At 43.8% G+C, this 26,883-nt stretch overlaps 1 long non-coding RNA gene across 7 annotated transcripts in view; it reads right to left on the bottom strand.

The window, feature by feature from the left end:
* Positions 1-208: 208 nt before the first annotated feature.
* LOC307181149 overlaps positions 209-26,883 on the bottom strand; it is a 589,424-nt gene continuing 562,749 nt past the window's right edge. For 4 of the 7 annotated variants that reach the window (XR_013826021.1, XR_013826024.1, XR_013826025.1 and 1 more), the window contains exon 5: positions 216-271. This is a non-coding gene — a long non-coding RNA (uncharacterized lncRNA). Of the gene's footprint in view, positions 272-26,883 lie in introns of all 7 variants that reach the window. The other 3 variants (XR_013826027.1, XR_013826028.1, XR_013826022.1) reach the window with 2 other exon arrangements.

Below are 26,883 nucleotides of genomic sequence, written 5' to 3'. Positions count from 1 at the left end.
AACATCTAAAACACAAAGCAACAGAGCCTAGGGCACTTCCACTTATGGTCCTATAGCTTAGGGAAATTAAAATCAAAAAGACACAGCCACCACAAAGTTTGGGACGCCTCTGTTTACAAGAACCTCGTTTACAGTACAAGATCAGCATCGCAGAAAGTGAAAAATGGATAAAGAAGTTGTGGTACTTGCGTACAATGCAGTATCAATCAGCAATGAAATCTATGTCATCAGGCCCGTAGCAGCATAATGAGTGGATTCAGGTACGATGATTCTAAATGAAATAAGTCACACAGAAAAAGAAACATCATAAGATATCACTAATACACGGAATGTAAACTTGGCTACACAGGAACTGAATTCCAACACAGAACAGGGTCTCAAATTTAGAAAACCAACTTATGCTTGCTTAAGAGGAAAGGTGAGTTGGGGTGCTGCATAAAACCAGAGATTGAAATGAGCACAGATAAAGTTCCTTAAGCCAAATATGGAATAGACAAGAGCTACTCCTTGCTCAACGAAATGGACTCAACACCGCATATTAAACGCCTAAGAATGTACCTGACTAGTAAGTATCTTAAAACCTATGGATTGCTATGTCTCCGAAAGAGAATCAAACGTGTGTACAGGGGCATAAACGCAGCAGTGATAGGATAGGAGAGGTTCGGTGAGCAAATGAAGACCCTTTGAAGTCATATTGCATGGTACCCATTACACGGGTCTCAATTACCCAGGTTTAAGGTATTCTTCCTTCAGCTAAAACATGCATGTGGAACCCAGAGTATGATCAACCATGTGAATGGGAGACGTATTCAAATACGTCTCAGTTTTCATCCCCTGGTACTCGGGTGCAACATTCCAGACGCTTTACTAACAATCTCCCCACTTGGAGAGTCAGTCCCTTTAACCTCCTGTTTGGCCCAGTTTGCAATTTCTGCGGAAGATGAACAGGAATAGGGAGAACCAATGAGAGACTAGCTGGAGGTGTCTGGACGGGCAAATTTAACTCTCATTTCCCACCAGGAAGAGGAATTAACCAAAGGCTCAGCGTGCCGTGCCGGAACCAGATTAGGGCCTGAAGCCATCCTGCGGTGTTGCGGCCAGCTCACAAGAAAGAGAGTTGAAGAAAGGAGCTCAGGGGCACTGTAATTCACAAACCTGCAGAGTTATAAATGACAGCTATCGTCCAAAAATAGACTGAAGTAAGGCTGCCAAGAGGACTTGAAAGCGGGGCAGAATTGCAGGAAACCGATTTCAGGAGGTAGACTGGAATTGCATTGAAAGCATAGGAAAAGAGGCAGAACGTCCACAATGATGAACTTGGCCAAAAAGGGCGTATGCGTTTTTTCCTGAATATATTCACGAAAAAACGCATATGCCCTTTTTGGCCAACCAAGCAAGCTTGCAAAGGAAATCTGCACTACAATGAAGTCTCACTTCCCCCTGGTCAAAAGGGTTATCTGAAAAAAGTGTAAAATCCAGAAAGGCAGGACAGGCCATGGAGAACTGGGAGCCTTGTTATGCTGATGGGCGGGATGTAAATTGCCAACAGACACTCGGGAGAAGTGTATGGTGTTTCCTGAAACATCTAAAAAACAAAGCAACAGAGCCTAGGGCACTTCCACTTATGGTCCTATAGCTTAGGGAAATTAAAATCAAAAAGACACAGCCACCCCAAAATTTGGAACGGCTCTGTTTACAAGAACCTCGTTTACAGTACAAGTTCAACATCGCAGAAAGTGAAAAATGGATAAAGAAGTTGTGGTATTTACTTACAAAGCAATATCACTCAGCAATGAAATCTATGTCATCAGGCCCTTAGCAGCACAATGAGTGGATTCAGGTATGATGATCCTAACTGAAATAAGTCACACAGAAAAAGAAACATCATAAGATATCAGTAATACACGGAATGTAAACTTGGCTACACAGGAACTGAATTCCAAAACAGAACAGGGTCTCAAATTTAGAAAACCAACTTATGCTTGCTTAAGGGTAAAGGTGAGTTGGGGTGCTGCATAAAACCAGAGATTGAAATGAGCACAGATAAAGTTCCTTAAGCCAAATATGGAATAGACAAGAGCTACTCCTTGCTCAACGAAATGGACTCAACACCGCATATTAAACGCCTAAGAATGTACCTGACTAGTAAGTATCTTAAAACCTATGGATTGCTATGTCTCCGAAAGAGAATCAAGCATGTGTACAGGGGCATAAACGCGGCAGTGATAGGATTGGAGAGGTTCGGTGAGCAAATGAAGACCCTTTGAAGTCATATTGCATGGTACCCATTCCACGGTTTCAACTACCCAGGTTTAAGGTATTCTTCCTTCAGCTAAAACATGCATGTGGAACCTAGAGTATGATCAACCATGTGATCGGGAGACGTGTTCAAATATGTCTCAGGTTTCGTACCCTGGTATTCGGGTGCAACATTCCAGACGCTATACTAGCACTCTCCCGACTTGGAGAGTCAGCGCCTTTAACCTCCTGTTTGGCCCAGTTTGCAATTTCTGCGGAAGATGAATAGGAATAGCGAGAACCAATGAGAGACTAGCTGGAGTTGTCTGGACGGGCAAATTTAACTCTCATTTCCCACCAGGAAGAGGAATTAACCAAAGGCTCAGCGTGCCGTGCCGGAACCAATTAGGGCCTGAAGCCATCCTGCGGTGTTGCGGCCAGGTCACAAGAAAGCGAGTTGAAGAAAGGAGCTCAGGGGCACTGTAATTCACAAACCTGCAGAGTTATAAATGACAGCTATCGTCCAAAAATATACTGAAGTAAGGCTGCCAAGAGGACTTGAAAGCGGGGCAGAATTGCAGGAAACCGATTTCAGGAGGTAGACTGGAATTGCATTGAAAGCATAGGAAAAGAGGCAGAACGTCCACAATGATGCACTTGTCCAAAAAGGGCGTATGCGTTTTTTCCTGAATATATTCAGGAAAAAACGCATACGCCCTTTTTGGCCAACCAAGCAAGCTTGCAAAGGAAATCTGCACTACAATGAAGTCTCACTTCCCCCCAGTCAAAAGGGCGATCTGAAAAATGTGTAACATCCAGAAAGGCAGGACAGGCCATGGAGAACTGGGAGACTTGTTATGCTGATGGGCGGGATGTAAATTGCCAACAGACACTCGGGAGAAGTGTATGGTGTTTCCTGAAACATCTAAAAAACAAAGCAACAGAGCCTAGGGCACTTCCACTTATGGTCCTATAGCTTAGGGAAATGAAAATCAAAAAGACAAAGCCACCCCAAAGTTTGGGACACCTCTGTTTACAAGATCCTCGTTTACAGTACAAGTTCAACATCGCAGAAAGTGAAAAATGGATAAAGAAGTTGTGGTATTTACTTACAAAGCAATATCACTCAGCAATGAAATCTATGTGATCAGGCCCTTAGCAGCACAATGAGTGGATTCAGGTATGATGATCCTAACTGAAATAAGTCACACAGAAAAAGAAACATCATAAGATATCAGTAATACACGGAATGTAAACTTGGCTACACAGGAACTGAATTACAGAACAGAACAGGGTCTCAAATTTAGAAAACCAACTTATGCTTGCTTAAGGGGAAAGGTGAGTTGGGGTGCTGCATAAAACCAGAGATTGAAATGAGCACACATAAAGTTCCTTAAGCCAAATATGGAATAGACAAGAGCTACTCCTTGCTCAATGAAATGGACTCAACACCGCATATTAAACGCCTAAGAATGTACCTGACTAGTAAGTATCTTAAAACCTATGGATTGCTATGTCTCCGAAAGAGAATCAAGCATGTGTACAAGGGTATAAACGAGGCAGTGATAGGATTGGAGAAGTTCGGTGAGCAAATGAAGACCCTTTGAAGTCATATTGCATGGTACCCATTCCACGGGTTTCAACTACCCAGGTTTAAGGTATTCTTCCTTCAGCTAAAACATGCATGTGGAACCTATAGTATGATCAACCATGTGATCAGGAGACGTGTTCAAATATGTCTCAGTTTTCGTACCCTGGTACTCGGGTGCAACATTCCAAACGCTTTACTAACACTCTCCCGACTTAGAGAGTCAGTCCCTTTAACCTCCTGTTTGGCCCAGATTGCATATTTTGCGGAAGATGAACAGGAATAGTGAGAACCAATGAGAGACTAGCTGGAGGTGTCTGGACGGGCAAATTTAACTCTCATTTCCCACCAGGAAGAGGAATTAACCAAAGGCTCAGCGTGCCGTGCCGGAACCAGATTAGGGCCTGAAGCCATCCTGCGGTGTTGCGGCCAGCTCACAAGAAAGCGAGTTGAAGAAAGGAGCTCAGGGGCACTGTAATTCACAAACCTGCAGAGTTATAAATGACAGCTATCGTCCAAAAATATACTGAAGTAAGGCTGCCAAGAGGACTTGAAAGCGGGGCAGAATTGCAGGAAACCGATTTCAGGAGGTAGACTGGAATTGCATTGAAAGCATAGGAAAAGAGGCAGAACGTCCACAATGATGCACTTGGCCAAAAAGGGCGTATGCGTTTTTTTCCTGAATATATTCAGGAAAAACCGCATACGCCCTTTTTGGCCAACCAAGCAAACTTGCAAAGGAAATCTGCACTACAATGAAGTCTCACTTCCCCCAGGTCAAAAGGGCCATCTGAAAAAAGTGTAAAATCCAGAAAGGCAGGACAGGCCATGGAGAACTGGGAGCCTTGTTATGCTGATGGGCGGGATGTAAATTGCCAACAGACACTCGGGAGAAGTGTATGGTGTTTCCTGAAACATCTAAAAAACAAAGCAACAGAGCCTAGGGCACTTCCAGTTATGGTCCTATAGCTTAGGGAAATTAAAATCAAAAAGACACAGCCACCCCAAAGTTTGGGACGCCTCTGTTTACAAGAACATCGTTTACAGTACAAGTTCAACATCACAGAAAGTGAAAAATGGATAAAGAAGTTGTGGTATTTACTTACAAAGCAATATCACTCAGCAATGAAATCTATGTCATCAGGCTCTTAGCAGCACAATGAGTGGATTCAGGTATGATGATCTTAACTGAAATAAGTCACACAGAAAAAGAAACATCATAAGATATCACTAATACACGGAATGTAAACTTGGCTACACAGGAACTGAATTACAGAACAGTACAGGTTCTCAAATTAAGAAAACCAACTTATGCTTGCTTAAGGGGAAAGGTGAGTTGGGGTGCTGCATAAAACCAGAGATTGAAATGAGCACACATAAAGTTCCTTAAGCCAAATATGGAATAGACAAGAGCTACTCCTTGCTCAACGAAATGGACTCAACACCGCATATTAAACGCCTAAGAATGTACCTGACTAGTAAGTATCTTAAAACCTATGGATTGCTATGTCTCCGAAAGAGAATCAAGCATGTGTACAGGGGAATAAACGCGGCAGTGATAGGATTGGAGAGGTTCGGTGAACAAATGAAGACCCTTTGACGTCATATTGCATGGTACCCATTCCACGGGTTTCAACTACCCAGGTTTAAGGTATTTTTCCTTCAGCTAAAACATGCATGTGGAACCTAGAGTATGATCAACCATGTGATCGGGAGACGTGTTCAAATATGTCTCAGTTTTCATACCCTGGTACTCGGGTGCAACATTCCAGACGCTTTACTAGCACTCTCCCGACTTGGAGAGTCAGTCCCTTTAACCTCCTGTTTGGCCCAGTTTGCATATTCTGCGGAAGATGAACAGGAATAGCGAGAACCAATGAGAGACTAGCTGGAGGTGTCTGGACGGGCAAATTTAACTCTCATTTCCCACCAGGAAGAGGAATTAACCAAAGGCTCAGCGTGCCGTGCCAGAACCAGATTAGGGCCTGAAGCCATCCTGCGGTGTTGCATCCAGGTCACAAGAAAGCGAGTTGAAGAAAGGAGCTCAGGGGCACTGTAATTCACAAACCTGCAGAGTTATAAATGACAGCTATCGTCCAAAAATATACTGAAGTAAGGCTGCCAAGAGGACTTGAAAGTGGGGCAGAATTGCAGGAAACCAATTTCAGGAGGTACACTGGAATTGCATTTCAAGCATAGGAAAAGAGGCAGAACGTCCACAATGATGCACTTGGCCAAAAAGGGCGTATGCGTTTTTTCCTGAATATATTCAGGAAAAAACGCATACGCCCTTTTTGGCCAACCAAGCAAGCTTGCAAAGGAAATCTGCACTACAATGAAGTCTCACTTCCCCCCGGTCAAAAGGGCCATCTGAAAATGTGTAAAATCCAGAAAGGCAGGACAGGCCATGGAGAACTGGGAGCCTTGTTATGCTGATGAGCGGGATGTAAATTGCCAACAGACACTCGGGAGAAGTGTATGGTGTTTCCTGAAACATCTAAAAAACAAAGCAACAGAGCCTAGGGCACTTCCACTTATGGTCCTATAGCTTAGGGAAATTAAAATCAAAAAGACAAGGCCACCCCAAAGTTTGGGACGCCTCTGTTTACAAGAACCTCATTTACCGTACAAGTTCAATATAACAGAAAGTGAAAAATGGATAAAGAACTTGTGGTACTTACGTACAATGCAGTATCACTCAGCAATGAAATCTAATGTCATCAGGCCCGTAGCAGCATAATGAGTGGATTCAAGTACGATGATTCTAACTGAAATAAGTCACACAGAAAAAGAAACATCATAAGATATCAGTAATACACGGAATGTAAACTTGGCTACACAGGAACTGAATTCCAAAACAGAACAGGGTCTCAAATTTAGAAAACCAACTTATGCTTGCTTAAGGGGAAAGGTGAGTTGGGGTGCTGCATAAAACCAGAGATTGAAATGAGCACAGATAAAGTTCCTTAAGCCAAATATGGAATAGACAAGAGCTACTCCTTGCTCAACGATATGGACTCAACACCCCATATTAAACGCCTAAGAATGTACCTGACTAATAAGTATCTTAAAACCTATGGATTGCTATGTCTCCGAAAGAGAATCAAGCGTGTGTACAGGGGCATAAACGCAGCAGTGACAGGATTGGAGAGGTTCAGTGAGCAAATGAAGACTCATTGAAGTCATACTGCATGGTACCCATTCCACGGGTTTCAACTCTCCAGGTTTAAGGTATTCTTCCTTCAGCTAAAACATGCATGTGGAACCCAGAGTATGATCAACCGTGTGAACGGGAGACGTGTTCAAATATGTCTCAGTTTTCCTCCCTTGGTACTCGGAAGAAACATTCCAGACGCTTTACTAACACTCTCCCCACTTGGAGAGTCAGCGCCTTTAACCTCCTGTTTGGCCCAGTTTGCAATTTCTGCGGAAGATGAACAGGAATAGGGAGAACCAATGAGAGACTAGCTGGAGGTGTCTGGACGGGCAAATTTAACTCTCATTTCCCACCAGGAAGAGGAAATAACCAAAGGCTCAGCGTACCGTGCCAGAACCAGATTAGGGCCTGAAGCCATCCTGCGGTGTTGCGGCCAGGTCACAAGAAAGCGAGTTGAAGAAAGGAGCTCAGGGGCACTGTAATTCACAAACCTGCAGAGTTATAAATGACAGCTATCGTCCAAAAATATACTGAAGTAAGGCTGCCAAGAGGACATGAACGTGGGGCAGAATTGCAGGAAACCGATTTCAGGAGGTAGACTGGAATTGCATTGAAAGCATAGGAAAAGAGGCAGAACGTCCACAATGCTGCACTTGGCCAAAAAGGGCGTATGCGTTTTTTCCTGAATATATTCAGGAAAAAACGCATACGCCCTTTTTGGCCAACCAAGCAAACTTGCAAAGGAAATCTGCACTACAATGAAGTCTCCCTTCCCCCCGGTCAAAAGGGCCATCTGAAAAAAGTGTAAAATCCAGAAAGGCAGGACAGGCCATGGAGAACTTGGAGCCTTGTTATGCTGATGGGCGGGATGTAAATTGCCAACAGACACTCGGGAGAAGTGTATGGTGTTTCCTGAAACATCTAAAAAACAAAGCAACAGAGCCTAGGGCACTTCCACTTATGGTCCTATAGCTTAGGGAAATTAAAATCAAAAACACAGCCACCCCAAAGTTTGGGATGCCTCTGTTTACAAGAACCTCGTTTACCGTACAAGTTCAATATCACAGAAAGTGAAAAATGGATAAAGAACTTGTGGTACTTACGTACAATGCAGTATCACTCAGCAATGAAATCTATGTCAACAGGACCGTAGCAGCATAATGAGTGGATTCAGGTACGATGATTCTAACTGAAATAAGTCACACAGAAAAAGAAACATCATAAGATATCACTAATACACGGAATGTAAACTTGGCTACACAGGAACTGAATTACAGAACAGAACAGGGTCTCAAATTTAGAAAACCAACTTATGCTTGCTTAAGGGGAAAGGTGAGTTGGGGTGCTGCATAAAACCAGAGATTGAAATGAGCACAGATAAATTTCCTTAAGCCAAATATGGGATAGACAAGAGCTACTCCTTGCTCAACGAAATGGACTCAACACCCCATATTAAACGCCTAAGAATGTACCTGACTAGTAAGTATCTTAAAACCTATGGATTGCTATGTCTCCAAAAGAGAATCAAGCGTGTGTACAGGGGCATAAACGCAGCAGTGATAGGATTGGAGAGGTTCGGTGAGCAAATGAAGACCCTATGAAGTCATATTGCATGGTACCCATTACACGGGTCTCAACTCTCAAGGTTTAAGGTATTCTTCCTTCAGCTAAAACATGCATGTGGTACCCAGAGTATGATCAACCGTGTGAATGGGAGACGTGTTCAAATATGTCTCAGTTTTCCTCCCCTGGTACTCGGGTGCAACATTCCAGACGCTTTACTAACACTCTCCCCACTTGGAGAGTCAGCGCCTTTAACCTCCTGTTTGGCCCAGTTTGCAATTTCTGCGGAAGCTGAACAGGAATAGGGAGAACCAATGAGAGACTAGCTGGAGGTGTCTGGACGGGCAAATTTAACTCTCATTTCCCACCAGAAAGAGGAAATAACCAAAGGCTCAGCGTGCCGTGCCGGAACCAGATTAGGGCCTGAAGCCATCCTGCGGTGTTGCGGTCAGCTCAAAAGAAAGCGAGTTGAAGAAAGGAGCTCAGGGGCACTGTAATTCACAAACCTGCAGAGGTATAAATGACAGCTACCGTCCAAAAATATACTGAAGTAAGGCTGCCAAGAGGACTTGAAAGCGGGGCAGAATTGCAGGAAACCGATTTCAGGAGGTAGACTGGAATTGCATTGAAAGCACAGGAAAAGAGGCAAAACGTCCACAATGATGCAATTGGCCAAAAAGGGCATATGCGTTTTTTCCTGAATATAATCAGGAAAAAACGCATACGCCCTTTTTGGCCAACCAAGCAAGCTTGCAAAGGAAATCTGCACTACAATGAAGTCTCACTTCCCCCCGGTCAAAAGGGCCATCTGAAAAAAGTGTAAAATCCAGAAAGGCAGGACAGGCCATGGAGAACTGGGAGCCTTGTTATGCTGATGGGCGGGATGTAAATTGCTAACAGACACTCGGGAGAAGTGTATGGTGTTTCCTGAAACATCTAAAAAACAAAGCAACAGAGCCTAGGGCACTGCCACTTATGGTCCTATAGCTTAGGGAAATTAAAATCAAAAAGACACAGCCACCCCAAAGTTTGGGACGACTCTGTTTACAAGAACCTCGTTTACAGTACAAGTTCAACATCGCAGAAAGTGAAAAATGGATAAAGAAGTTGTGGTATTTACTTACAAAGCAATATCACTCAGCAATGAAATCTATGTCATCAGGCCCTTAGCAGCACTATGAGTGGATTCAGGTGTGATGATTCTAACTGAAATAAGTCACACAGAAAAAGAAACATCATAAGATATCAGTAATACACGGAATGTAAACTTGGCTACACAGGAACTGAATTACAGAACAGAACAGGGTCTCAAATTTAGAAAACCAACTTATGCTTGCTTAAGGGTAAAGGTGAGTTGGGGTGCTGCATAAAAGCAGAGATTGAAATGAGCACAGATAAAGTTCCTTAAGCCAAATATGGAATAGACAAGAGGTACTCCTTGCTCAACGAAATGGACTCAACACCGCATATTAAACGCCTAAGAATGTACCTGACTAGTAAGTATCTTAAAAGCTATGGATTCCTATTTCTCCGAAAGAGAATCAAGCATGTGTACAGGGGCATAAACGCAGCAGTGATACGATTGGAGAGGCTCGGTGAGCAAATGAAGACCCTTTGAAGTCATATTGCATGGTACCCATTCCACGGGTTTCAACTACCCAGGTTTAAGGTATTCTTCCTTCAGCTAAAACATGCATGTGGAACCTAGAGTATGATCAACCATGTGATCGGGAGACGTGTTCAAATATGTCTCAGTTTTCGTACCCTGGTACTCGGGTGCAACATTCCAGACGCTTTACTAACACTCTCCCGACTTCAGAGTCAGGCCCTTTAACGTCCTGTTTGGCCCAGTTTGCAATTTCTGCGGAAGATGAACAGGAATAGCGAGAACCAATGAGAGACTAGCTGGAGGTGTCTGGACGGGCAAATTTAACTCTCATTTCCCACCAGGAAGAGGAAATAACCAAAGGCTCAGCGTGCCGTGCCAGAACCAGATTAGGGCCTGAAGCCATCCTGCGGTGTTGCGGCCAGCTCACAAGAAAGCGAGTTGAAGAAAGGAGCTCAGGGGCACTGTAATTCACAAACCTGCAGAGTTATAAATGACAGCTATCGTCCAAAAATATACTGAAGTAAGGCTGCCAAGAGGACTTGAAAGCGGGGCAGAATTGCAGGAAACCGATTTCAGGAGGTAGACTGGAATTGCATTGAAAGCATAGGAAAAGAGGCAGAACGTCCACAATGATACACTTGGCCAAAAAGGGCGTATGCGTTTTTTCCTGAATATATTCAGGAAAAAACGCATACGCCCTTTTTGGCCAACCAAGCAAGCTTGCAAAGGAAATCTGCACTACAATGAAGTCTCACTTCCCCCCGGTCAAAAGGGCCATCTGAAAATGTGTAAAATCCAGAAAGGCAGGACAGGCCATGGAGAACTGGGAGCCTTGTTATGCTGATGAGCGGGATGTAAATTGCCAACAGACACTCGGGAGAAGTGTATGGTGTTTCCTGAAACATCTAAAAAACAAAGCAACAGAGCCTAGGGCACTTCCACTTATGGTCCTATAGCTTAGGGAAATTAAAATCAAAAAGACAAGGCCACCCCAAAGTTTGGGACGCCTCTGTTTACAAGAACCTCATTTACCGTACAAGTTCAATATAACAGAAAGTGAAAAATGGATAAAGAACTTGTGGTACTTACGTACAATGCAGTATCACTCAGCAATGAAATCTAATGTCATCAGGCCCGTAGCAGCATAATGAGTGGATTCAAGTACGATGATTCTAACTGAAATAAGTCACACAGAAAAAGAAACATCATAAGATATCAGTAATACACGGAATGTAAACTTGGCTACACAGGAACTGAATTCCAAAACAGAACAGGGTCTCAAATTTAGAAAACCAACTTATGCTTGCTTAAGGGGAAAGGTGAGTTGGGGTGCTGCATAAAACCAGAGATTGAAATGAGCACAGATAAAGTTCCTTAAGCCAAATATGGAATAGACAAGAGCTACTCCTTGCTCAACGATATGGACTCAACACCCCATATTAAACGCCTAAGAATGTACCTGACTAATAAGTATCTTAAAACCTATGGATTGCTATGTCTCCGAAAGAGAATCAAGCGTGTGTACAGGGGCATAAACGCAGCAGTGACAGGATTGGAGAGGTTCAGTGAGCAAATGAAGACTCATTGAAGTCATACTGCATGGTACCCATTCCACGGGTTTCAACTCTCCAGGTTTAAGGTATTCTTCCTTCAGCTAAAACATGCATGTGGAACCCAGAGTATGATCAACCGTGTGAACGGGAGACGTGTTCAAATATGTCTCAGTTTTCCTCCCTTGGTACTCGGAAGAAACATTCCAGACGCTTTACTAACACTCTCCCCACTTGGAGAGTCAGCGCCTTTAACCTCCTGTTTGGCCCAGTTTGCAATTTCTGCGGAAGATGAACAGGAATAGGGAGAACCAATGAGAGACTAGCTGGAGGTGTCTGGACGGGCAAATTTAACTCTCATTTCCCACCAGGAAGAGGAAATAACCAAAGGCTCAGCGTACCGTGCCAGAACCAGATTAGGGCCTGAAGCCATCCTGCGGTGTTGCGGCCAGGTCACAAGAAAGCGAGTTGAAGAAAGGAGCTCAGGGGCACTGTAATTCACAAACCTGCAGAGTTATAAATGACAGCTATCGTCCAAAAATATACTGAAGTAAGGCTGCCAAGAGGACATGAACGTGGGGCAGAATTGCAGGAAACCGATTTCAGGAGGTAGACTGGAATTGCATTGAAAGCATAGGAAAAGAGGCAGAACGTCCACAATGCTGCACTTGGCCAAAAAGGGCGTATGCGTTTTTTCCTGAATATATTCAGGAAAAAACGCATACGCCCTTTTTGGCCAACCAAGCAAACTTGCAAAGGAAATCTGCACTACAATGAAGTCTCCCTTCCCCCCGGTCAAAAGGGCCATCTGAAAAAAGTGTAAAATCCATAAAGGCAGGACAGGCCATGGAGAACTGGGAGCCTTGTTATGCTGATGGGCGGGATGTAAATTGCCAACAGACACTCGGGAGAAGTGTATGGTGTTTCCTGAAACATCTAAAAAACAAAGCAACAGAGCCTAGGGCACTTCCACTTATGGTCCTATAGCTTAGGGAAATTAAAATCAAAAACACAGCCACCCCAAAGTTTGGGATGCCTCTGTTTACAAGAACCTCGTTTACCGTACAAGTTCAATATCACAGAAAGTGAAAAATGGATAAAGAACTTGTGGTACTTACGTACAATGCAGTATCACTCAGCAATGAAATCTATGTCAACAGGACCGTAGCAGCATAATGAGTGGATTCAGGTACGATGATTCTAACTGAAATAAGTCACACAGAAAAAGAAACATCATAAGATATCACTAATACACGGAATGTAAACTTGGCTACACAGGAACTGAATTACAGAACAGAACAGGGTCTCAAATTTAGAAAACCAACTTATGCTTGCTTAAGGGTAAAGGTGAGTTGGGGTGCTGCATAAAAGCAGAGATTGAAATGAGCACAGATAAAGTTCCTTAAGCCAAATATGGAATAGACAAGAGGTACTCCTTGCTCAACGAAATGGACTCAACACCGCATATTAAACGCCTAAGAATGTACCTGACTAGTAAGTATCTTAAAAGCTATGGATTCCTATTTCTCCGAAAGAGAATCAAGCATGTGTACAGGGGCATAAACGCAGCAGTGATACGATTGGAGAGGCTCGGTGAGCAAATGAAGACCCTTTGAAGTCATATTGCATGGTACCCATTCCACGGGTTTCAACTACCCAGGTTTAAGGTATTCTTCCTTCAGCTAAAACATGCATGTGGAACCTAGAGTATGATCAACCATGTGATCGGGAGACGTGTTCAAATATGTCTCAGTTTTCGTACCCTGGTACTCGGGTGCAACATTCCAGACGCTTTACTAACACTCTCCCGACTTCAGAGTCAGGCCCTTTAACGTCCTGTTTGGCCCAGTTTGCAATTTCTGCGGAAGATGAACAGGAATAGCGAGAACCAATGAGAGACTAGCTGGAGGTGTCTGGACGGGCAAATTTAACTCTCATTTCCCACCAGGAAGAGGAATTAACCAAAGGCTCAGCGTGCCGTGCCAGAACCAGATTAGGGCCTGAAGCCATCCTGCGGTGTTGCGGCCAGCTCAAAAGAAAGCAAGTTGAAGAAAGGAGCTCAGGGGCACTGTAATTCACAAAACTGCAGAGTTATAAATGACAGCTATCGTCCAAAAATATACTGAAGTAAGGCTGCCAAGAGGACTTGAACGCGGGGCAGATTTCCAGGAAACCGATTTCAGGAGGTAGACTGGAATTGCATTGAAAGCATATGAAAAGAGGCAGAACGTCCACAATGATGCACTTGGCCAAAAAGGGCGTATGCGTTTTTTCCTGAATATATTCAGGAAAAAACGCATACGCCCTTTTTGGCCAACCAAGCAAACTTTCAAAGGAAATCTGCACTACATTGAAGTCTCACTTCCCCCCGGTCAAAAGGGCCATCTGAAAAAAGTGTAAAATCCAGAAAGGCAGGACAGGCCATGGAGAACTGGGAGCCTTGTTATGCTGATGGGCGGGATGTAAATTGCCAACAGACACTCGGGAGAAGTGTATGGTGTTTCCTGAAACATCTAGAAAACAAAGCAACAGAGCCTAGGGCACTTCCGCTTATGGTCCTATAGCTTAGGGAAATTAAAATCAAAAAGACACAGCCACCCCAAAGTTTGGGATGCCTCTGTTTACAAGAACCTCGTTTACCGTACAAGTTCAATATCACAGAAAGTGAAAAATGGATAAAGAACTTGTGGTACTTACGTACAATGCAGTATCACTCAGCAATGAAATCTATGTCATCAGGCCCGTAGCAGCATAATGAGTGGATTCAGGTACGATGATTCTAACTGAAATAAGTCACACAGAAAAAGAAACTTCATAAGATATCACTAGTACACGGAATGTAAACTTGGCTACACAGGAACTGAATTCCAAAACAGAACACGGTCTTAAATTTAGAAAACCAACTTATACTTGCTTAAGGGTAAAGGTGAGTTGGGGTGCTGCATAAAACCAGAGATTGAAATGAGCACAGATAAAATTCCTTAAGCCAAATATGGAATAGACAAGAGCTACTCCTGGCTCAACGAAATGGACTCAACACTGCATATTAAACGCCTTAGAATGTACCTGACTAGTGAGTATCTTAAAACCTATGGATTGCTATGTCTCCAAAAGAGAATCAAGCGTGTGTACAGGGGCATAAACGCAGCAGTGATAGGATTGGATAGGTTCGGTGAGCAAATGAAGACCCTGTGAAGTCATATTGCATGGTACCCATTCCACGGGTCTCAACTCTCCAGGTTTAAGGTATTATTCCTTCAGCTAAAACATGCATGTGGAACCCAGAGTATGATCAACCGTGTGAATGGGAGACGTGTTCAAATATGTCTCAGTTTTCCTCCCCTGGTACTCGGGTGCAACATTCCAGACGCTTTACTAACACTCTCCCCACTTGGAGAGTCAGCGCCTTTAACCTCCTGTTTGGCCCAGTTTGCAATTTCTGCGGAAGATGAACAGGAATAGGGAAAACCAATGAGAGACTAACTGGAGGTGTCTGGACGGGCAAATTTAACTCTCATTTCCCACCAGGAAGAGGAAATAACCAAAGGCTCAGCGTGCCGTGCCGGAACCAGATTAGGGCCTGAAGCCATCCTGTGATGTTGCGGCCAGGTCACAAGAAAACGAGTTGAAGAAAGGAGCTCAGGGGCACTGTAATTCACAAACCTGCAGAGTTATAAATGACAGCTACCGTCCAAAAATATACTGAAGTAAGGCTGCCAAGAGGACTTGAACGCGGGGCAGAATTGCAGGAAACCGATTTCAGGAGGTAGACTGGAATTGCATTGAAAGCATATGAAAAGAGGCAGAACGTCCACAATGATGCACTTGGCCAAAAAGGGCGTATGTGTTTTTTCCTGAATATATTCAGGAAAAAACGCATACGCCCTTTTTGGCCAACCAAGCAAACTTGAAAAGGAAATCTGCACTACAATGAAGTCTCACTTCCCCCCGGTCAAAAGGGCCATCTGAAAAAAGTGTAAAATCCAGAAAGGCAGGACAGGCCATGGAGAACTGGGAGCCTTGTTATGCTGATGGGCGGGATGTAAATTGCCAACAGACACTCAGGAGAAGTGTATGGTGTTTCCTGAAACATCTAAAAAACAAAGCAACAGAGCCTAGGGCACTTCCAGTTATGGTCCTATAGCTTAGGGAAATTAAAATCAAAAAGACACAGCCACCCCAAAGTTTGGGACGCCTCTGTTTACAAGAACCTCGTTTACCGTACAAGTTCAATATCACAGAAAGTGAAAAATGGATAAAGAACTTGTGGTACTTACGTACAATGCAGTATCACTCAGCAATAAAATCTATGTCATCAGGCCCTTAGCAGCACAATGAGTGGATTCAGGTACGATGATTCTAACTGAAATAAGTCACACAGAAACAGAAACATCATAAGATATCACTAATACACGGAATGTAAACTTGGCTACACAGGAACTGAATTCCAAAACAGAACAGGGTCTCAAATTTAGAAAACCAACTTATGCTTGCTTAAGGGGAAAGGTGAGTTGGGGTGCTGCATAAAACCAGAGATTGAAATGAGCACAGATAAAGTTCCTTAAGCCAAATATGGAATAGACAAGAGCTACTCCTTGCTCAACGAAATGGACTCAACACCCCATATTAAACGCCTAAGAATGTACCTGACTAGTAAGTATCTTAAAACCTATGGATTGCTATGTCTCCAAAAGAGAATCAAACGTGTGTACAGGGGCATAAACGCAGCAGTGATAGGATTGGAGAGGTTCGGTGAGCAAATGAAGACCCTTTGAAGTCATATTGCATGGTACCCATTCCACGGGTCTCAACTCTCCAGGTTTAAGGTATTCTTCCTTCAGCTAAAACATGCATGTGGAACCCAGAGTATGATCAACCGTGTGAATGGGAGACGTGTTCAAATATGTCTCAGGTTTCCTCCCCTGGTACTCGGGTGTAACATTCCAGACGCTTTACTAACACTCTCCCCACTTGGAGAGTCAGCGCCTTTAACCTCCTGCTTGGCCCAGTTTGCAATTTCTGCAGAAGATGAACAGGAATAGGGAGAACCAATGAGAGACTAGCTGGAGGTGTCTGGACGGGCAAATTTAACTCTCATTTCCCACCAGGAAGAGGAATTAACCAAAGGCTCAGCGTGCCGTGCCGGAACCAGATTAGGGCCTGAAGCCATCCTGCGGTGTTGTGGCCAGCTCAAAAGAAAGCGAGTAGAAGAGAGGAGCTCAGGGGCACTGTAATTCACAAACCTGCAGAGTTATAAATGACAGCTATCGTCCAAAAATATACTGAAGTAAGGCTGCTAAGACGACTTGAAAGCGGGGCAGAATTGCAGGAAACCGATTTCAGGAGGTAGACTGGAATTGCATTTCAAGCATAGGAAAAGAGGCAGAACGTCCACAATGATGCACTTGGCCAAAAAGGGCGTATGCGTTTTTTCCTGAATATATTCAGGAAAAAACGCATACGCCGTTTTTGGCCAACCAAGCAAACTTGCAAAGGAAATCTGCACTACAATGAAGTCTCACTTCCCCCCGGTCAAAAGGGCCATCTGAAAAAAGTGTAAAATCCAGAAAGGCAGGACAGGCCATGGAGTACTGGGAGCCTTGTTATGCTGATGGGCGGGATGTAAATTGCCAACAGACACTCGGGAGAAGTGTATGGTGTTTCCTGAAACATCTAAAAAACAAAGCAACAGAGCCTAGGGCACTTCCACTTATGGTCCTATAGCTTAGGGAAATTAAAATCAAAAAGTCAAGGCCACCCCAAAGTTTGGGACGCCTCTGTTTACAAGAACCTCGTTTACCGTACAAGTTCAATATCACAGAAAGTGAAAAATGGATAAAGAACTTGTGGTACTTACGTACAATGCAGTATCACTCAGCAATGAAATGTATGTCAGCAGGCCCGTAGCAGCATAGTGAGTGGATTCAGGTACGATGATTCTAACTGAAATAAGTCACACAGAAAAAGAAACATCATAAGATGTCACTAATATACGGAATATAAACTTGGTTACAGAGGAAACGAATTCCAAAACAGAACAGGGTCTCAAATTTAGAAAACCATCTTATGCTTGCTTAAGGGGAAAGGTGAGTTGGGGTGCTGCATAAAACCAGAGATTGAAATGAACACAGATAAAATTCCTTAAGCCAAATATGGAATAGACAAGAGCTACTCCTGGCTCAACGAAATCGACTCAACACTGCATATTAAACGCCTTAGAATGTACCTGACTAGTGAGTATCTTAAAACCTATGGATTGCTATGTCTCCAAAAGAGAATCAAGCGTGTGTACAGGGGCATAAACGCAGCAGTGATAGGATTGGATAGGTTCGGTGAGCAAATGAAGACCCTGTGAAGTCATATTGCATGGTACCCATTCCACGGGTCTCAACTCTCCAGGTTTAAGGTATTATTCCTTCAGCTAAAACATGCATGTGGAACCCAGAGTATGATCAACCGTGTGAATGGGAGACGGGTTCAAATATGTCTCAGTTTTCCTCCCCTGGTACTCGGGTGCAACATTCCAGACGCTTTACTAACACTCTCCCCACTTGGAGAGTCAGCGCCTTTAACCTCCTGTTTGGCCCAGTTTGCAATTTCTGCGGAAGATGAACAGGAATAGGGAAAACCAATGAGAGACTAACTGGAGGTGTCTGGACGGGCAAATTTAACTCTCATTTCCCACCAGGAAGAGGAAATAACCAAAGGCTCAGTGTGCCGTGCCGGAACCAGATTAGGGCCTGAAGCCATCCTGTGATGTTGCGGCCAGGTCACAAGAAAACGAGTTGAAGAAAGGAGCTCAGGGGCACTGTAATTCACAAACCTGCAGAGTTATAAATGACAGCTACCGTCCAAAAATATACTGAAGTAAGGCTGCCAAGAGGACTTGAACGCGGGGCAGAATTGCAGGAAACCGATTTCAGGAGGTAGACTGGAATTGCATTGAAAGCATATGAAAAGAGGCAGAACGTCCACAATGATGCACTTGGCCAAAAAGGGCGTATGCGTTTTTTCCTGAATATATTCAGGAAAAAACGCATATGCCCTTTTTGGCCAACCAAGCAAACTTGAAAAGGAAATCTGCACTACAATGAAGTCTCACTTCCCCCCGGTCAAAAGGGCCATCTGAAAAAAGTGTAAAATCCAGAAAGGCAGGACAGGCCATGGAGAACTGGGAGCCTTGTTATGCTGATGGGCGGGATGTAAATTGCCAACAGACACTCGGGAGAAGTGTATGGTGTTTCCTGAAACATCTAAAAAACAAAGCAACAGAGCCTAGGGCACTTCCAGTTATGGTCCTATAGCTTAGGGAAATTAAAATCAAAAAGACACAGCCACCCCAAAGTTTGGGACGCCTCTGTTTACAAGAACCTCGTTTACCGTACAAGTTCAATATCACAGAAAGTGAAAAATGGATAAAGAACTTGTGGTACTTACGTACAATGCAGTATCACTCAGCAATAAAATCTATGTCATCAGGCCCTTAGCAGCACAATGAGTGGATTCAGGTACGATGATTCTAACTGAAATAAGTCACACAGAAACAGAAACATCATAAGATATCACTAATACACGGAATGTAAACTTGGCTACACAGGAACTGAATTCCAAACCAGAACAGGGTCTCAAATTTAGAAAACCAACTTATGCTTGCTTAAGGGGAAAGGTGAGTTGGGGTGCTGCATAAAACCAGAGATTGAAATGAGCACAGATAAAGTTCCTTAAGCCAAATATGGAATAGACAAGAGCTACTCCTTGCTCAACGAAATGGACTCAACACCCCATATTAAACGCCTAAGAATGTACCTGACTAGTAAGTATCTTAAAACCTATGGATTGCTATGTCTCCAAAAGAGAATCAAACGTGTGTACAGGGCCATAAACGCAGCAGTGATAGGATTGGAGAGGTTCGGTGAGCAAATGAAGACCCTTTGAAGTCATATTGCATGGTACCCATTCCACGGGTCTCAACTCTCCAGGTTTAAGGTATTCTTCCTTCAGCTAAAACATGCATGTGGAACCCAGAGTATGATCAACCGTGTGAATGGGAGACGTGTTCAAATATGTCTCAGGTTTCCTCCCCTGGTACTCGGGTGTAACATTCCAGACGCTTTACTAACACTCTCCCCACTTGGAGAGTCAGCGCCTTTAACCTCCTGCTTGGCCCAGTTTGCAATTTCTGCGGAAGATGAACAGGAATAGGGAGAACCAATGAGAGACTAGCTGGAGGTGTCTGGACGGGCAAATTTAACTCTCATTTCCCACCAGGAAGAGGAATTAACCAAAGGCTCAGCGTGCCGTGCCGGAACCAGATTAGGGCCTGAAGCCATCCTGCGGTGTTGCGGCCAGCTCAAAAGAAAGCGAGTTGAAGAAAGGAGCTCAGGGGCACTGTAATTCACAAACCTGCAGAGTTATAAATGACAGCTATCGTCCAAAAATATACTGAAGTAAGGCTGCTAAGACGACTTGAAAGCGGGACAGAATTGCAGGAAACCGATTTCAGGAGGTAGACTGGAATTGCATTTCAAGCATAGGAAAAGAGGCAGAACGTCCACAATGATGCACTTGGCCAAAAAGGGCGTATGCGTTTTTTCCTGAATATATTCAGGAAAAAACGCATACGCCGTTTTTGGCCAACCAAGCAAACTTGCAAAGGAAATCTGCACTACAATGAAGTCTCACTTCCCCCCGGTCAAAAGGGCCATCTGAAAAAAGTGTAAAATCCAGAAAGGCAGGACAGGCCATGGAGTACTGGGAGCCTTGTTATGCTGATGGGCGGGATGTAAATTGCCAACAGACACTCGGGAGAAGTGTATGGTGTTTCCTGAAACATCTAAAAAACAAAGCAACAGAGCCTAGGGCACTTCCACTTATGGTCCTATAGCTTAGGGAAATTAAAATCAAAAAGACAAGGCCACCCCAAAGTTTGGGACGCCTCTGTTTACAAGAACCTCATTTACCGTACAAGTTCAATATAACAGAAAGTGAAAAATGGATAAAGAACTTGTGGTACTTACGTACAATGCAGTATCACTCAGCAATGAAATGTATGTCAGCAGGCCCGTAGCAGCATAGTGAGTGGATTCAGGTACGATGATTCTAACTGAAATAAGTCACACAGAAAAAGAAACATCATAAGATGTCACTAATATACGGAATATAAACTTGGTTACAGAGGAAACGAATTCCAAAACAGAACAGGGTCTCAAATTTAGAAAACCAACTTCTGCTTGCTTAAGGGGAAAGGTGAGTTGGGGTGCTGCATAAAACCAGAGATTGAAATGAGCACAGATAAAGTTCCTTAAGCCAAATATGGAATAGACAAGAGCTACTCCTTGCTCAACGAAATGGACTCAACACCCCATATTAAATGCCTAAGAATGTACCTGACTAGTAAGTATCTTAAAACCTATGGATTGCTATGTCTCCGAAAGCGAATCAAGCGTGTGTACAGGGGCATAAACGAAGCAGTGATAGGATTGGAGAGGTTCGGTGAGCAAATGAAGACCCTTTGAAGTCATATTGCATGGTACCCATTACACGGGTTTCAACTACCCAGGTTTAAGGTATTCTTCCTTCAGCTAAAACATGCATGTGGAACCCAGAGTATGATCAACCGTGTGAACGGGAGACGTGTTCAAATATGTCTCAGTTTTCCTCCCCTGGTACTCGGGTGCAACATTCCAGACGCTTTACTAACACTCTCACGACTTGGAGAGTCAGTCCCTTTAACCTCCTGTTTGGCCCAGTTTGCAATTTTTGCGGAAGATGAACAGGAATAGCGAGAACCAATGAGAGACTAGCTGGAGGTGTCTGGACGGGCAAATTTAACTCTCATTTCCCACCAGGAAGAGGAAATAACCAAAGGCTCAGCATGCCGTGCCGGAACAAGATTAGGGCCTGAAGCCATCCTGCGGTGTTGCGGCCAGCTCAAAAGAAAGCGAGTTGAAGAAAGGAGCTCAGGGACACTGTAATTCACAAACCTGCAGAGTTATAAATGACAGCTATCGTCCAAAAATATACTGAAGTAAGGCTGCCAAGAGGACTTGAAAGCGGGGCAGAATTGCAGGAAACCGATTTCAGGAGGTAGACTGGAATTGCATTGAAAGCATAGGAAAAGAGGCAGAACGTCCACAATGATGCACTTGGCCAAAAAGGGCGTATGCGTTTTTTCCTGAATATATTCAGGAAAAAACGCATACGCCCTTTTTGGCCAACCAAGCAAGCTTGCAAAGGAAATCTGCTCTACAATGAAGTCTCACTTCCCCCCGGTCAAAAGGGCCATCTGAAAAAAGTGTAAAATCCAGAAAGGCAGGACAGGCCATGGAGAACTGGGAGCCTTGTTATGCTGATGGGCGGATGTAAATTGCCAACAGACACTCGGGAGAAGTGTATGGTGTTTCCTGAAACATCTAAAAAACAAAGCAACAGAGCCTAGGGCACTTCCACTTATGGTCCTATAGCTTAGGGAAATTAAAATCAAAAAGACAGAGCCACCCCAAAGTTTGGGACGGCTCTGTTTACAAGAACCTCGCTTATGGTACAAGTTCAATATCGCAGAAAGTGAAAAATGGATGAAGAAGTTGTGGTATTTACTTACAAAGCAATATCACTCAGCAATGAAATCTATGTCATCAGGCCCGTAGCACCATAATGAGTGGATTCTGGTATGATGATTCGAACTGAAATAAGTCACACAGAAAAGAAACATCATAAGGTATCACTAATACACAGAATGTGAACTTGGCTACACATGAACTGAATTACAAAACAGAACAGGGTCTCAAGTTTAGAAAACCAACTTCTGCTTGCTTAAGGGGGAAGGTGAGTTGGGGTGCTGCATAAAACCAGAGATTGAAATTAGCACAGATAAAGTTCCTTAAGCCAAATATGTAATAGACAAGAGCTACTCCTTGCTCAACGAAATGGACTCAACACCCCATATTAAACGCCTAAGAATATATCTGACTAGTAAGAATCTTAAAGCGTATGGATGGCTATGTCTGAAAGAGAATCAAGCGTGTGTACAGGGGCATAAACCCAGCTGTGACAGGATTGGAGAGGTTCAGTGAGCAAATGAAGACCCTTTGAAGTCATATTTCATGGTACTCATTCCACGGGTTACAACTACCCAGGTTTAAGGTATTCTTCCTTCAGCTAAAACATGCATGTGGAACCTAGAGTATGATCAACCATGTGATCGGGAGACGTTTTCAAACATGTCTCAGTTTTCGTACTCTGGTATTCGGGTGCAACATTCCAGACGCTTTACTAACACTCTCCCCACTTGGAGAGTCAGCTCATTTCAGCTCCTGTTTGGTCCAGTTTGCAATTTCTGCGGAAGATGAACAGGAATAGCGAGAACCAATGAGAGACTAGCTGGAGGTGTCGGGACGGGCAAATTTAACTCTCATGTCCCACCAGGAAGAGGAATTAACCAAAGGTTCAGCGTGCCGTGCCGGAACCAGATTAGGGCCTGAAGCCATCCTGCGGTGTTGCGGCCAGGTCACAAGAAAGCGAGTTGAAGAAAGGAGCTCAGGGGCACTGTAATTCACAAACCTGCAGAGTTATAAATGACAGCTATCGTCCAAAAATATACTGAAGTAAGGCTGCCAAGAGGACTTGAAAGCGGGGCAGAATTGCAGGAAACCGATTTCAGGAGGTAGACTGGAATTTCATTGAAAGCATAGGAAAAGAGGCAGAACGTCCACAATGATGCACTTGGCCAAAAAGGGCGTATGCGTTTTTTCCTGAATATATTCAGGAAAAAACGCATACGTGCTTTTTGGTCAACCAAGCAAGCTTGCAAAGGAAATCTGCACTACAATGAAGTCTCACTTCCCCCCGGTCAAAAGGGCCATCTGAAAAAAGTGTAAAATCCAGAAAGGCAGGACAGGCCATGGAGAACTGGGAGCCTTGTTATGCTGATGGGCGGATGTAAATTGCCAACAGACACTCGGGAGAAGTGTATGGTGTTTCCTGAAACATCTAAAAAACAAAGCAACAGAGCCTAGGGCACTTCCACTTATGGTCCTATAGCTTAGGGAAATTAAAATCAAAAAGACAAGGCCACCCCAAAGTTTGGGACGCCTCTGTTTACAAGAATCTCATTTACCGTACAAGTTCAATATAACAGAAAGTGAAAAATGGATAAAGAACTTGTGGTACTTACGTACAATGCAGTATCACTCAGCAATGAAATCTATGTCATCAGGCCCGTAGCAGCATAGTGAGTGGATTCAGGTACGATGATTCTAACTGAAATAAGTCACACAGAAAAAGAAACATCATAAGATATCACTAATACACGGAATATAAACTTGGTTACAGAGGAAATGAATTCCAAAACAGAACAGGGTCTCAAATTTAGAAAACCAACTTCTGCTTGCTTAAGGGGAAAGGTGAGTTGGGGTGCTGCATAAAACCAGAGATTGAAATGAGCACAGATAAAGTTCCTTAAGCCAAATATGGAATAGACAACAGCTACTCCTTGCTCAACGAAATGGACTCAACACCCCATATTAAACGCCTAAGATTGTACCTGACTAGTAAGTATCTTAAAACCTATGGATTGCTATGTCTCCAAAAGAGAATCAAGCGTGTGTACAGGGGCATAAACGCAGCAGTGATAGGATTGGAGAGGTTCGGTGAGCAAATGAAGACCCTTTGAAGTCATATTGCATGGTACCCATTCCACGGGTTTCAACTACCCAGGTTTAAGGTATTCTTCCTTCAGCTAAAACATGCATGTGGAACCCAGAGTATGATCAACCGTGTGAACGGGAGACGTGTTCAAATATGTCTCTGTTTTCGCACCCTGGTACTCGGGTGCAACATTCCAGACGCTTTACTAACACTCTCCCGACTTGGAGAGTCAGTCCCTTTAACCTCCTGTTTGGCCCAGTTTGCAATTTCTGCGGAAGATGAACAGGAATAGCGAGAACCAATGAGAAACTAGCTGGAGGTGTCGGGACGGGCAAATTTAACTCTCATTTCCCACCAGGAAGAGGAATTAACCAAAGGCTCAGCGTGCCGTGCCGAAACCAGATTAGGGCCTGAAGCCATCCTGTGGTGTTGCGGCCAGCTCACAAGAAAGCGAGTTGAAGAAAGGAGCTCAGGGGCACTGTAATTCACAAGCCTGCAGAGTTATAAATGACAGCTATCATCCAAAAATATACTGAAGTAAGGCTGCCAAGAGGACTTGAAAGCGGGGCAGAATTTCAGGAAACCGATTTCAGGAGGTAGACTGGAATTGCATTTCAAGCATAGGAAAAGAGGCAGAACGTCCACAATGATGCACTTGGCCAAAAAGTGCGTATGCGTTTTTTCCTGAATATATTCAGGAAAAAACGCATACGCCCTTTTTGGCCAACCAAGCAAGCTTGCAAAGGAAATCTGCTCTACAATGAAGTCTCACTTCCCCTCGGTCAAAAGGGCCATCTGAAAAAAGTGTAAAATCCAGAAAGGCAGGACAGGCCATGGAGAACTGGGAGCCTTGTTATGCTGATGGGCGGGATGTAAATTGCCAACAGACACTCGGGAGAAGTGTATGGTGTTTCCTGAAACATCTAAAAAACAAAGCAACAGAGCCTAGGGCACTTCCACTTATGGTCCTATAGCTTAGGGAAATTAAAATCAAAAAGACACAGCCACCCCAAAGTTTGGGACGGCTCTGTTTACAAGAACCTCGCTTATGGTACAAGTTCAATATCGCAGAAAGTGAAAAATGGATGAAGAAGTTGTGGTATTTACTTACAAAGCAATATCACTCAGCAATGAAATCTATGTCATCAGGCCCGTAGCACCATAATGAGTGGATTCTGGTATGATGATTCGAACTGAAATAAGTCACACAGAAAAGAAACATCATAAGGTATCACTAATACACAGAATGTGAACTTGGCTACACATGAACTGAATTACAAAACAGAACAGGGTCTCAAGTTTAGAAAACCAACTTCTGCTTGCTTAAGGGGGAAGGTGAGTTGGGGTGCTGCATAAAACCAGAGATTGAAATTAGCACAGATAAAGTTCCTTAAGCCAAATATGTAATAGACAAGAGCTACTCCTTGCTCAACGAAATGGACTCAACACCCCATATTAAACGCCTAAGAATATATCTGACTAGTAAGAATCTTAAAGCGTATGGATGGCTATGTCTGAAAGAGAATCAAGCGTGTGTACAGGGGCATAAACCCAGCTGTGACAGGATTGGAGAGGTTCAGTGAGCAAATGAAGACCCTTTGAAGTCATATTTCATGGTACTCATTCCACGGGTTACAACTACCCAGGTTTAAGGTATTCTTCCTTCAGCTAAAACATGCATGTGGAACCCAGAGTATGATCAACCGTGTGAATGGGAGACGTGTTCAAATATGTCTCAGGTTTCCTCCCCTGGTACTCGGGTGTAACATTCCAGACGCTTTACTAACACTCTCCCCACTTGGAGAGTCAGCGCCTTTAACCTCCTGCTTGGCCCAGTTTGCAATTTCTGCGGAAGATGAACAGGAATAGGGAGAACCAATGAGAGACTAGCTGGAGGTGTCTGGACGGGCAAATTTAACTCTCATTTCCCACCAGGAAGAGGAATTAACCAAAGGCTCAGCGTGCCGTGCCGGAACCAGATTAGGGCCTGAAGCCATCCTGCGGTGTTGCGGCCAGGTCACAAGAAAGCGAGTTGAAGAAAGGAGCTCAGGGGCACTGTAATTCACAAACCTGCAGAGTTATAAATGACAGCTATCGTCCAAAAATATACTGAAGTAAGGCTGCTAAGACGACTTGAAAGCGGGGCAGAATTGCAGGAAACCGATTTCAGGAGGTAGACTGGAATTGCATTTCAAGCATAGGAAAAGAGGCAGAACGTCCACAATGATGCACTTGGCCAAAAAGGGCGTATGCGTTTTTTCCTGAATATATTCAGGAAAAAACGCATACGCCGTTTTTGGCCAACCAAGCAAACTTGCAAAGGAAATCTGCACTACAATGAAGTCTCACTTCCCCCCGGTCAAAAGGGCCATCTGAAAAAAGTGTAAAATCCAGAAAGGCAGGACAGGCCATGGAGTACTGGGAGCCTTGTTATGCTGATGGGCGGGATGTAAATTGCCAACAGACACTCGGGAGAAGTGTATGGTGTTTCCTGAAACATCTAAAAAACAAAGCAACAGAGCCTAGGGCACTT

This window comes from Stenella coeruleoalba, assembly GCF_951394435.1.
Source record: "Stenella coeruleoalba genome assembly, contig: scaffold_76, whole genome shotgun sequence".
NCBI lineage: Eukaryota > Metazoa > Chordata > Mammalia > Artiodactyla > Delphinidae > Stenella > Stenella coeruleoalba.
The sequence above is the reverse complement of the archived record's forward strand: the minus strand, read 5'-3'. Positions and strand labels throughout refer to the sequence as shown.